This window comes from Pleurodeles waltl, chromosome 8 (genome assembly GCF_031143425.1).
Source record: "Pleurodeles waltl isolate 20211129_DDA chromosome 8, aPleWal1.hap1.20221129, whole genome shotgun sequence".
Lineage (NCBI taxonomy): Eukaryota > Metazoa > Chordata > Amphibia > Caudata > Salamandridae > Pleurodeles > Pleurodeles waltl.
In genome coordinates, this window is record NC_090447.1 from 1,532,927,122 (window position 1) to 1,532,940,742 (window position 13,621).

Consider the following 13,621-nt stretch of genomic DNA (forward strand, 5'->3'; position numbering starts at 1 on the left):
GATCCAGCTCCCTCGAGCAGAGCTCATGGGCAACAGCATCTGCATCTCCCAGACACGTGTTTAGGATTTCCTAAAAGAGCAAATAGCAGTTAATCTCCACCTCAAGTTGGGTGGCAGGAGTCCTGGGTCGCACATGGGTTTACGGAATGGATGGATAGTTGGAATCTGACTTTAGATCTTGTTTATATTATCTTTTGTGCAGTTATTCTTCGTCATCTTTCTCACTCTTATTTTTACTTCCAAGATCATGGAGTTCGATTCTGTTTATCATTTTTATTTGGTTATTGTGGTGTCGCCCTTAGAGCGCACCAATAACGAGACGGAGACAGTGCTTGTAGGCCTCCCACGAGGAACTGCGTCATCGCAGTTCCGACTTTATTTATACCCGTGCTCTGCGCCCCTCCCGGACACGCAGAGCACGCTACACATTAGAGGAGAGCCCGAATGGTTCTCCGAACGCTCTCTACATCCCTCCCATGTTTTACTTCACACGGACAAGAATCACTTTGTAAAATTACAACACCCAAACGAAGATTAGCCCACGAACCCCAACAGGGGTGAAGGTGCTAGGGAAGGTAAAAGAAAGAAAGAACAATAAAACTGAATACAATAACCCAAGAAAAACCTATTTTCCCATACAATAACACTGTTCACTTTGACCACCGGATATCGCTTCATACCAACGATATCGGCCGTCATCAATGTTCAGTCACGGAAAAATGTTAATAAAACACGGTTCACCCACGGCCTGCTTTACAGACAAAATCTTTCAGCTGGCTGCTGGGGGCAGGATTGGGGCGTAAATCGTACCTTGCATTTCTGGCACGTAAACCCCCATGTCCAGGAGCATCACATGGCATGGCTTGCTCAACCAACACTGGCCACGGGACACTCACAGTCTCTTCAGGTCTATTCGGCGAGCCGCTTATGACGTCCTCCATCTCTCCTTCTGCTTCTGCAGGGACAACAACACCAGCTTTGCGAAAGTGTGACACATTTTGTGTCATTCTCCGTCTTCCTCTGGCCGCTGTTATCATTGCTTCTTGTACGCCGATGACCTCCCTGACTTCAGGTTCAAACGCTGTCCGGAATTTTCCTCCTCCTCTCCGACTTTTTACTACCACTCGATCACCTTCCCGAAAGTCTCGAAATTTGGCTCTTCGTTTTCCACTAGCTTTCTGATTAGTAATTTCCCGTCGTCTCTGAGTGGCCTTCACATCCAACACAGGTGGTTTCCACCTTGGACCAGCTGGGATACAGTCACGTGAAGAAACCTTGAACATCAAGGCGGAGGGGGCACACCCAGTGGTGCTATGCGGTGTTTGACGGTATGCACTCAAAAACTGCTGCAGGTACTGCTCACTCTCCTCCCTTTGCTCAACTCCAATCCTGAGAGCCCTATTCAAAGTTCGCATGAATCTTTCAACGTCACCATTCGCCTGAGGCCAATACGGCATGATCTTACGATGAAGAATAGCCAACCCATCAAGATACGAACGAAACTCTTGCCCCTGGAATGGAGGCCCATTGTCTGTCCTGATTTCATCGGGTAGCCTGAACAATGCAAAAGTCTTCTGAAGAACTAGCCGCACATTTTCAAACGCTGTAGACGCTATGACCTCAACCCCAGGGAATTTGGTATAGGAATCTATCATGACGACAGTCAGCCTCCCATCCGGAAAACTCCCAAAGTCCATGCTCACCTTTGTCCACGGTTTCAAAGTGGCTGGTTCGGTCACCACCGGGCAACTCGGCTGTTCCGCCGATGTGATCATACAGGAGTGACACTTCTCCACCATTTCATCAACTTGGCTGTCCATCCCCGGGAACCACACTTTGGCACGTAATCTGGCTTTTGTTTTGGCAGCACCTTGATGTCCTTGGTGAGCCAATTCGATCACCTGAGACCATAGACACTGAGGAAGTACAATTCTTCTTCCCCTCAGGATCAGTCCGGCATTATCTGTGGACAACTCATCACGCACCTTCCATATGCCCTGCATGGCCACTTTCTGTTCTGAGCTGGATGCATTTGTTTTTTCTAGAAAGTGTTTCCATTTCTTATAACTCAACGCCTCCTTCACTTGAATCAGTACCGCATCCTCCTTGGTAGCGTTCACAATGTCGGTTATGAGAAGAGCATTGGGACATGCTGATTTCACGACCATGCTGACAAAAACCTCAGTGCTTTCTTCATCTTGAAGAAGAACAGCCCCAAGCCCAACAGGGCTCGCATCCACCACAACTTCTGTCTGCCTACCGGGGTTAAAATAAGCCATGGTTGACCTATCCAACAACGCTGCCTTAATGTCTTTGAACGCCTTGTGTGCATCGGGAGTCCACTCCCAGCGACGTTGCCTTTTAGTGAGTTGTCGAAGAGGCTCTGACATGGTGGCAAGCTGTGGTATAAACCTCCCACAATACGTGGCCATCCCCAAGAAGCTGCGGACTTCCGTGGGATTTTGGGGAGTTGGGGCTTGACGAATCGCTTCAGCCTTATGAGGATCCACCTGTAAACCATCTTTTGAAAAGATGTAACCAAAAAATTATACTGACGTTTGATAAAATGCATACTTCTTTTTGTAAAGGGTCAGTCCAGCTTCCACTAGTCTTTTTAATGTTTTTAAATTCGCTCTTAGATGATGATGATGATGTTCTTTCCTCGTCCGGGAGTGTTTCAGGATATCATCACTCAAATAGATTACCCGCGGTAATCCGGACAAAGTCTCTTTGATAACATTCTAGAACACATCGGCAACCAAGGACACCACAAAAATCAGCCTCTTATATCTCCATAGCCCCACGTGCGTCGAGAAAGTGGCGATGTTCCTGCTCTCAGGATCTAGCTCCAGCTGATGGTATCCAGCATTAAGATCCAGTTTTGAGAACCACCGGGCCCCATTCAGATCTGCTATGATGTCGTCCATAGTGGGCGTTATGTGTCTCTCCCTTCGAATGGCTTTATTAGTCAAGCGCATGTCCACGCAGAGACGAATAGCTCCAGGCTGCTTAGGTTTTGGCACTATCACCAACGGTGAGACCCAGGGCGTAGGCCCATCTACCTACTCCTTGGTCTTCAAGCAGTTGTAATTCCTTTTCGACTGCAGGCCGCAAGTGGAATAGCACCCGACGATGCCTCAGGGCCACAGGGACAACACTCAGATCTATGTGAAGTTTGACACGCTTTCCTTTTAACCGCCCCAACCCCTCAAAGAGTTGCAGAAATTCACTGAGGAGGCGTTCTCCCTGAGAGTCATACACTTGACGTGCGAAGAATACCAGCTCTAACTCTTCTGCCGTGTGACACCCTAACAGAGTACCTCAATCTCCTGCTACCACATAGAACTTTGCCTTTGCTGACCGATCCCCACTGGTCACTGACACTTCCACAGTTCCTTTTAGAGGCAGAGGCTCTCGTGCGCCATAGTTGTATATCCTGGTGGCAGTCGGGGTAAGTGTTGGTATGGGGGTCAACTACTGATACAGGGTCTCATCCATAACGTTAACTGAGGCTCCTGTGTCAATAAGTACTGATGTCAACATGCCATTGACTTGTACATCACTCCTGGGAGGCAGTCTCTTTTTTTTGTTGCCTCCCGCACGCGAATGAAATCACAAAAATGTCCTCTTCCCCATCTTCCTCAAAGACGGGGCTACCTGATGCTGTGTGGTCTCTCACCTCCTCAGCACTCTTGGATACACTCCTGACATTAGCATCCTTTCCCTTTTGATCCCCTTGCTTATTTTTCCTTGACCTGCACACTTTTGCAAAATGATTCGCTTTACCACAACGGTTGCAAGACTGTCCTTTTGCCGGGCATCCCATGTTAGCTCGGTGTTCGTAACCACAGCTCCCACAAGCACTTTCACCGGGTCTGGCGAGGTGTGGCCTGCGCGGCATTGGCGGGCATGCCTGAATAACATCTACCTGCTCTTCTTTCACTTGGACTGAACGGGTAGACGACGCTGCAGCTAACGACTGACCTCTCACAGCCACCATTGCATCTGCCCGCACCGCAGACAGTTCATGGGACCGTGCAAGAATTAGAATTTCGTCAAGGGACATACCCTGCTGTCGAAGAATAAGCTTTCTTAAGGCATTGGACCTGCAACCCTGGATGATCTGAGCCCGGATCTCTTCTTGCTGGTTGAGTCCCGTGCACATACTCGCTAGCTTTCTTAATCTGGCGTAAAACATGTCCATTGACTCAACTTCCGTTTGTTGCGCCTGTATAAGTTTGAAACGTTCATAGTCGGAGTTAAGTTGAGGATCAAAGTGTCTATTTAAAGCTGTTACAGCTGCATCAAAGTCAGATTTGTCCCCTGTGTCTGGGAGGGAATCAAACAGCTCTTGCAGTTCATTTCCCCCCATCAGCAACATTAAAGACCTTCGTACTGCTCCATCCGTTTCCTTAGTGGCACAAAAATAGTTGTCTAGTCGATTTATCATAGGCGCCATCTTGGCGCAGCAGTGGCCGGATCAATCAGTTGGCTAAACGGGGGTAACGATGTGACTGAAGAATGAACACTGTTATTTAACTGCGCCGGGAGCTGGGGATTTCCTGGTGGTGGTGGCGCATTTACATTTTCCTGCTGTGGAGCACTCATGTTACACTCTCCCAATACACTCGTTTAAAAGATTAAAGTTTTTTTTTTTTTTTTTATTCTTGGTGCACTCCTTTATTATATATATAAATATATATATTTTAAATTGTTCCTTTTTTGTTGTTCTTTTTCCTTTCTGCTAATGTGTTTTATTATTCTTGTCCTGTTCTTTTTTTTTTCAGTCAGCTTGTTTTTTTGTTTTTTTTTCACTCAGGCCTCTGTTGACCTGCTCTGATCTGGAGCCCTGGCACAGCTCTGGAAAACATAAACTGTACAAGTGCTCCCAAGCAATCAGATTGTAAAGCCCCTTATACGTTGTTACCTTACTGCCCTTCACTCAACCATCCAGTGACCTGCAAAAAGTGTCAACACATTCCAACCATGTTTGGAATTCCTTCTTCTTATAGGACCTAAACTTGTCCTTATACTGATCAGGGGTGAGACCATACCTTGTGAGTAGGGCGTCCTTCATGATAGAGTAAATGAGCACCTAGGGATCCCCTTAGGATGTCAGAGTATCCCCCCCTCTACCTCAAAGTGCTTCCACAGACCCGCCCCCAATGAGCTTCAGGGACCAGGTTCACATGGAAAGCAGACATAAACCGCTTGAACCACAATAATATTTCACCCTCCATTTTATAATCCTTCACAAGGTCCTCAGGAATGTGCATTCTCCTCCTAGGCTGCACTGTGATATTGCTGCCACCATCCCTACTGGACTGGATCCTCTGATCCAGCTCCTCCAGCTGGGCTCATGAGCCAGCAGTATCTTCTTCTCCTCTATGGCCATCCTCCTTTCTTCCATCTCCCTTTGCATCCTAAACTTTTCCAAATCCAACTGGTGAGCCCTTTCTGCCTGTCTGTCCTGTAACTCTTCAGGAGTCAGACCCTTGGAGGACACACTGCTACCTGCCCTGGAGACCCTCTCCCTGGACATAACAGGCCCACCCACTCTACCATTGTGTATGGATTGCACCTCCTCACCCTCATCCTCCTTCTCTGTGTGCCCCTCAGCTTCCTTGCCTGTCACCCAGGTCCTCAGTGCTTTCTGCAGCTCCTCCTTCCTGATAGAGTGCTTAATGGGACTGGCAAGATTTTTGCAGAACTGCCTCAACTGAGCAACTATATAGCTCTCCAATTTCCCTAAGTCAAAAGCAGCTCCAGCTGATGCATCTCCAGATTGAGGCATGATGAAGAATCAACAAAAGTGTAAAGTTCCAAGTCAGAAAGAGACTTCCCAATGAAGTTCAAAAAGTCAATAAAGGATCAGCAAAAATATGAAAGTAGGAAAAAAAATCAAAAAAGAGAAAAAGCTAAAAAAAAGTAGTACGTGGTCATGGAGTGGTCTGCATTGAAAACAGTAGTGTACATTTAATCACTGTATGTCAAGTACAAATACAAGTCCAAACCTCAATGGTGATCACAAATGTTAGAAATGGGGTCTTTGGTTGGTCAGGTTACTCCCTGTTCAAGCAAGGATTCTCACTCTAGTCAGGGTAAAGGAGAATCACACTCCATTAACCCTCGCTCACCGCCTTGGTAGGTTGGCAAGAGCTGGCAGGCTTACCTTCAGAAGCAATGTGTAAATTATTTGTACCAACACACACAGTAACTCAGTGAAAACACTACAAAATGGACACCACACCAGTTTAGAAAAATAGATATTTATCTAAACGCAACACAACCAAAACGTCAAAAATCCAACACACAAAACTCAAGATGTAAATTTTCAAAATAATAAGTCTTAGGCCCTCATTATGACATTGACAGTAAATTCCGCTTACCGCCACGTTGACAGGCGCCAACATACCGCCGTGGTGGCAAATATCCTGTCACCATATTATGACACAGACACTCCAATCTGACAGAATACAGCCACATACACAAATCTGCCAACCCAAAGGCCAGTGATAAAATGGCAGTACGAACACCCATATAGTTACGCCAACAAAACAACGCCCACCACATTATGACTCACGAATCACCATGGTGGACATTCAACGGTGGTAAACCATTGGCGGTACATACCACCGCGCTTAGAATGGACACCCACATGCAAAACAACGCTACATTGGCCAATACGAAAAACACACACCTGACATTCATATACACACCACACACCCCCACCCACAGCACTATAAAACACACACCCTCACTACCCACAACCCTTTACAAACAACAATTACTGCCAGGTGATTGACACGAACAGCACAGAGACAACTAGACACACACACCACTTACACCCATGCATCCCTCACACACCCTACAACACACACCCCACCACATTGCTCAACACACTCTCACCAATACACACCACACAACACCCATGTCCCCATAAAGGCACCCCTTTTCACTGATGAGGAGTTAAGGGTCATGGTGGAGGAAATTGTCAGGGTAGAGCCACAGCTGTTTGGAGCACAAGTACAGCAGACATCCATTGCCAGGAAGATGAAGCTATCGCAGAGAATTGTGGACAGGGTGAATGTTGTGCGACAGCACCCAAGAACAAGGGACGACATCAGGAAGGGGTGGAACGACCTACAGGGGAAGGTACATTCCATAGCAGCAAGGCACCAGCTCCCCATACAGAGGACTGGCGGTGGACCCTCACCTCCTCCCAGCTCACAGCATGGGAGGAGAAAGTCTTGGCATTACTGCATCCTGTGGAACTCGCTGGAGTAGCCGGAGTACTGGACACTGTTAAGTCAACATTTACTACTTATCACCCCCATACCTGCATTCCATCTCACACCCTCACTCTCACTCCAATCACTCCACTACATCCCACACACTGCACCTACACATATGACTAACCACAATGCCAAGCCCTGTGTGTTATACCAATGCATGGACAGCCCTCCTAGCCCTGCATGGACACCCAGAACCAAAGCATGCACAGCATAGGGAAACTAACAACACACAATACATCACCATACAGAAGCAAAAGTTGGCAGGGCAACAGCAACGATAGAGGGGAAGCCAGGGATGTACAATATGTCAGACATGATGCATAATACATCACTTACATCCCCCCAGGTGCCCCAGCCAATGTCAGCGAAGAGGAGGTGCCACGACAAACCAGTCCCCCAATAGAAGATGCCCCCAGTGATGACAGTAACTCTGGACTTCAGGATCTGGACCAACAACATGGCCCATCAGGGACCACTGGACAGCTGGTCACCCAAGCCCACTCACAGTCCACCACTGAGCCTCCCCCATCAGTATCCAACACCACGGCACCCACCCAGCGTACCCACACCTCTGTCCCCAGGAAACATCAATAAGCAGTGTGCCCACCTGTACAGGGACCCAGGCCACACCTCATACCCAAGACATTCAGGGACCTGGGATCAGTGGCAGTGGGCACACCGTTCAGGGGACAGAGGCACAGGCCAACAGGGACACTAGGAGGACCGCTGTGCACGAGGGGGAGGACAGGACCAGGGAACCGACTCTCAGGAGGCACTTTCCAAGATCCTGGGAGCCAACCAACAGTCCCAGGACACGATGGGCCAGATCCTTGATAACGTGCAGGAGAACAGGCGGCTGCAGGAGGGACAGTATCAGGGGATCAGGGAGGACTTGCAGGCCATTAACACCACCTTGATCTCCATAGCAGGGGTGCTGGTAGACATGGCCAACTTCATGTGGGAGGCAACAGCACAGCAGCAGGCCCTTACCACTAGCCAGTCCATTGACCAGCCCTCCACCTCCACTGCAGCAAGTAGGCAGAAGGCCCCGCCATAGGCCCCACAGGCCACCAGCAACCCTCCCGGTGCAGAAGGTGAACCACCCCGCAAACGTTCCCTGCGAACCAGACAGAAGCCAGAGACACTTAACAAGACCACAGCCAGGAAATGAGACTCTCCTGAATGTCCCCCTTGTGTCCCACACTGTCACCTTGTCCACATTGAACTGCCTTTGCTCCCATTCCTATGCCCCCTTGGACACTGCACCTGTGCTACAAACAGACTGGAACAATACCCTGGACCTTCCTCCATCATCACCCCATTCCATAGCACTTTTCCCTCAATTTCATAGCACTACAATAAACACCTTTTAACACATCTTGACTACTAGTATTTTATGTTTTGAAAATGTGCATGTATGGAAACAGTCACATATAGTGCAAATGATATGAACACTGTGAGAGCATAGAAATAATGACCTGTAACTGTCTGTAGTCAGCACATCAGTACACAGTTGTAATATCACCAACGTCTGTAAAATGACAAGCCATAGGTGACAGTAAATTGAGATGCAAAGGAAGTGAATGCCTTCATGCTACAGCCACACAGAATACACCAATAGTCATAGGAATGGTCAGTTGCACTGTCTCACCTGTGTGTCATTGGAAGTATTGACGGCTAACTGATGTTCTGTTGTCCTCATCCTCATCCTCAGCCGCTTCATCCTCACTGTCCTCAGGGTCTACTGCTGCCGCAGGAGCATCTACAGACTCTTCCTCTGGCAGAAAAGGTACATGCCGTCCGAGGGCCAGGTTGTGCAACATGCAGCATGCCACTACTATCTGGTGGACCTTCCCGGGTGAGTAGCACAGGGATCCACCTGTCAGATGGAGGCACCTGAACCTGGTATTTAGGAGGCCGAAGGTCCTCTCGATGATCCTTCTGGTTCGCCCATGTGCCTCATTATAATATTCCTCTGCCCCTGTCCTAGCATTCCTCACAGGAGCCAGCAGCCATGATAGGTTTGGGTATCCAGAGTCACCGGCAAGTACTGAGGGATAACATTTAGCCTCATACAATGCTATAGGGATGACTCCTGAAGGCATACACTAACATACAGTGGGTGGGGACCAAGGCTCACCTATTAGCCACAACCTGTGCCTCTGTAGTTGGGCCATCACATTTGGGATGCTGCTATTCCTCAGAACAAAGTCATCATTCACCGACTTAGGATCCTTAGCAGTGACGTGGGAGATGTACTGGTCCGCCAGGCACACCAATTGCACATTCAGTGAGTGGAAACTCTAACGATTCCTGCAAACCTGTTCATTCTGGCAGTGGGGACAAACGCAATATGTGTTCTGTCAATCGCCCCAATAATATTGGGGATATGTCCCATTGCATAGAATCCGGCCTTCACAGTGGCCAAATCTTCCACCTGGAGGAAAGAAATGTAGCTGCACATGTGTTTTACCAGGGCAGACACAACTCTTGACAGCACGATTGAGAACATTGGCTGTGACATTCCTGCTGCCAAGCCCACTGTCACTGAGAGCACTTGCACAAGAGGTGGGATCCCAGTGGGATGACAGATAGCAGATATCAGGTCTGTCCAGTCTATAGGTGAGTATAGTGTGCCTGTCCTCCATGTAGCCAAGTCCACAAGGTGTCTGTACATGGAGTAATGGCTCCACCTCCTATTCATCCACAGCAGCAGGTATCTAAGGGACACAAGAGTGAGTAGGCTGTTACAATTTGAACAATGGAATCACAACTTCTGTGTACATAGTGCATACATGTTATGAGACAGTGGGAATGGTGAGGTATGTGCTAATCTAGGCTGTGACGCAGTTAATGTCGATATGGCCGTTGTCCTCCGCCATGTAATGGCGACTGCCTGTCCTGTGTGCAGGGACAGGTGGAGGTGAGGTAACTCTGCCGATGTTGGGCGTCATGGCAGAAGGCGGTCTTGCACTGCCGTGCAATTCCTCATTGGATAGTATGGGGCTCTATGGAGTACAGTGACCAATGGGGATCTGCGCCGGCAGTGACAGTGTACACTGCCGCGGACGTGACCGGCATTTTCTATCCGATTCCTGACTTGTTTCCTGACCTTCAACTGGAGAACACCTACATTGCTTGTGCTGCTGTGACCTGTGTCTGGAACCTACCATGGCCCGTGTGACTGGGGAAAGGGCCCCTCCCTTCACTTCGCAGGAGTTGAAGCGTTTGGTGGATGGGGTCCCCAGTACAGACTGCTGTATGGGCACAGATGAGTACACTTTGGGCACGATGATTGTGGTAAGGATGCATGGAGATGTGTGTGCAAGCATCGTGTCATCGGGGGGAATGTCCTGTGGTGGTGTACATGGTGTGCGCCGGGCGATGTGTGTGCCAATGGTGATAGACGGGATTGGTGGGCCACATGTTTGACAGGCTGAATTGTATGTGTAATGGTGTTCTCCTGTCTGTATTACCTCTGCAGGTCAGCGCCCATCAAAAGAAGGGATTATGGTGTGCCATCGCCAAGGAAGTGCGGACCTCTGGGGTCTATGGCAGGCAGAGCACCCACTATCAAACGGTGGGAGGACCTGGGACGCTGGGCACGGAAGACCGTGGAGGCCCAGCTGGGGATGGCCTCCCATCGGGGAAGGGGTGCCCGTCAGAACCTGAGCCCCCTGATGGCCTGCATACTGGTGGTGGCATACCCAGAGCTGGATGGGCACTTAAGGTAATCACAGCAACCACAAAGGGGTGAGTATGAATCGCATTATTAAAATATTTGTCAGGTAGAATGGGATCCGGGTGGTGGATGTGAGTTAGTGGGTGCCCCCAAGGCCAGGCCAGACATTGCAGCGTGAGTCAACTTTAGGGTAATGGGTGTATGGCAAATGTAGGTAACCTAGATTGTTAGCATTCCATTTCAATCAGGGCTTTCTGGGTCCCAGAAGGGGTGCAGTTGGCGGTGTGTGGCCCTCATCTTGCCGTGGCATCTAGCCAAATTACTGGCTGTGAAATGCATTGTGCTCAAGCCTGATCTCTGTGTCTGACGGTGCTGTGTATGCCAACTATGGTGTTGGTGCAGTAATTTTCCCAGTGTTTCCTTTTTCTCTCTCCCCTCCCTTTTTTCTTCTGTCATCCTGTCCATGTGTGCATTAGCATCATCTGGCAGAGGAGCAGGGGCACCAGCAACAGAGGGAGCTGCATCCCACAGGACCCAGGAGGCAGAGTCCACCGACACCGAGGGAACCAGAAGAACGGAGGGCAAAGGGTGCACCACGGCAGAGAAAGGTGTGAACACAGACTCAGATACCTCCTCCGATGGAAGCTCCGTAGTGGTGGCAGACACCTCTGTGACCACCCCAGCTGCAGGTACAGCAGCCACCCCCCATACCAGCACCACCCAGCGAGTTGCCCATGCCCGCCCACCCAGGAGGGTGGGCATCTCATTTGCCCCAGGCACCTCAGGCCCTGCCCCACTGAGCCCTGCTGCCCTGTGTGAGGAGGCTATTGACCTCCTGAGATCCATCTCTGTGGGGCAGTCAACCATTGTGAATGCCATCCAGTGGCTGGCATCCCAGATGCAGCAATAAAATGCATTCCTGGAGGGCATCCACAGTGGATTGGCGGCCCAACAGAGGTCGATACAGGCTCTGGCCTCCTCTCTGATGGCAGCCATTGTCCCTATTCCTACCGTCCCCTTTCCAACTACCACCTCCCAGTCCCAGTCTCCTCAACCCCAGTCCTTCCCATGCACACATTCAGACGAGCATGCACACAAGACAACACCCAAGAGTGGCACAGGCAAACACAGGCACCACAATTTATCCCACAAGCACTCATGCAAACACCAGACAGTTGCAGACACAACCGCATTCACTGCCTCCCCCTCCTTCTCCACCTTCCTCAGTCATGTCCACAATCACACCTGCATGCACTGCATCAACATCCACCACCAGCATCACCACACCAAGCAGCACACACACCTCACTAGCAGACACCTCCACAACATCCATGTATGCGTCCCCTGTGTCCTCTCCTACCCTGTCTGTCCCCCCCATAGGACACAAATGCAAGCACTCACACACCTAACAGCCATCCACCTCACATCAGCATACTGCCCATGCACATGCACCCAAATCCAGCAGACATACACCTCCTACAACCACTCCCTCAACCTCCACTCCATCCCTCCTCCCACCCCACTGTCCCTAAGAAGCTTTTCCTTGCCCAAATTGATCTCTCCATCCCATTCCCCCACCCGTCCTGCCCATAAGAGCAGGGTCCCAATGACCCAGTCCTGCACCTCAGCCAAACAGTCCACCCGGACAGTGGTAACACCACCTAGTCGTGGTGGCAAGTCAGTGAAGAATCCCACCCCACCAGCAAAGTAGGTGAAGGATCCCACACTTCCTGCCATGAAGGGGAAGAAGCCCTCAAGTCCTACCCGAAGGCTAAGGAACACGCACAACCTGCCATGAAGGGGAAGAAGCCGTCAATCCCTGCCAGGAAGGGTAAGGATCCCACGCCTCATGCCACGAAGGGGAAGAAGCCCTCGACTCCAGTGGAGGCTGTCAGGGTGACACCTCCACCACCACCACCAGTGGTCCACCACCACCAGTGATCATGAGGCTCACACCGCCAGCTGAGGAAGTGCATCCCTCACCACTAGCAAAGGCTGCCCAGGAGGCACCTTTAACTGCCACCACAGTTCAGCCCTCGCCACCAGCAAAGGCTGCCCAGGAGGCACCTCCACTTGCCACCACAGTTTAGCTCTCACCTCCAGACGGCATAGTGCAGCCATCAAACCAGTGGAAGCCATGTAGGCCACCCTTCAGGGACTGCTGTACAAGGGGCTCCCTCCAGGAGCAGTGGGAAAGTCACCCACGTGAGAGACTGAGGCCTTGCACTCCCCAGGACAGAGAAATGGGCATTGATCCCCCTCCAGAACCAGTGGGAAAGTCACCCAATCCAGAGACTGTGGTCTTGCACTCCGCATGACAGAGAAATGGGCATGGAGCCCCCTTCAGAGCCAGTGGGCTTTATCCCGTATTCGGCTTAGGTGCCCCCCCATCCCCAATCTCACTGAGGTGCCTGCCCACTTGCAAACTGATGCTCGGGCAGAGTTCTATCCGGATGAAGTCAGGATTCGAGATGGGCCTTGGACTGTGTCCTGTGGCCATGTGGCCCTTAGTACATTGGATTGGGCAGTGGCCCTTTGTGTACATTTGTACATATCTGTTTCACGTACAATTGGATTAGTTATTAGCTATTTATATCAATGCATTCTTATTAGTGCATTCTTGTTGTCCTTGCATTTTTCTGCT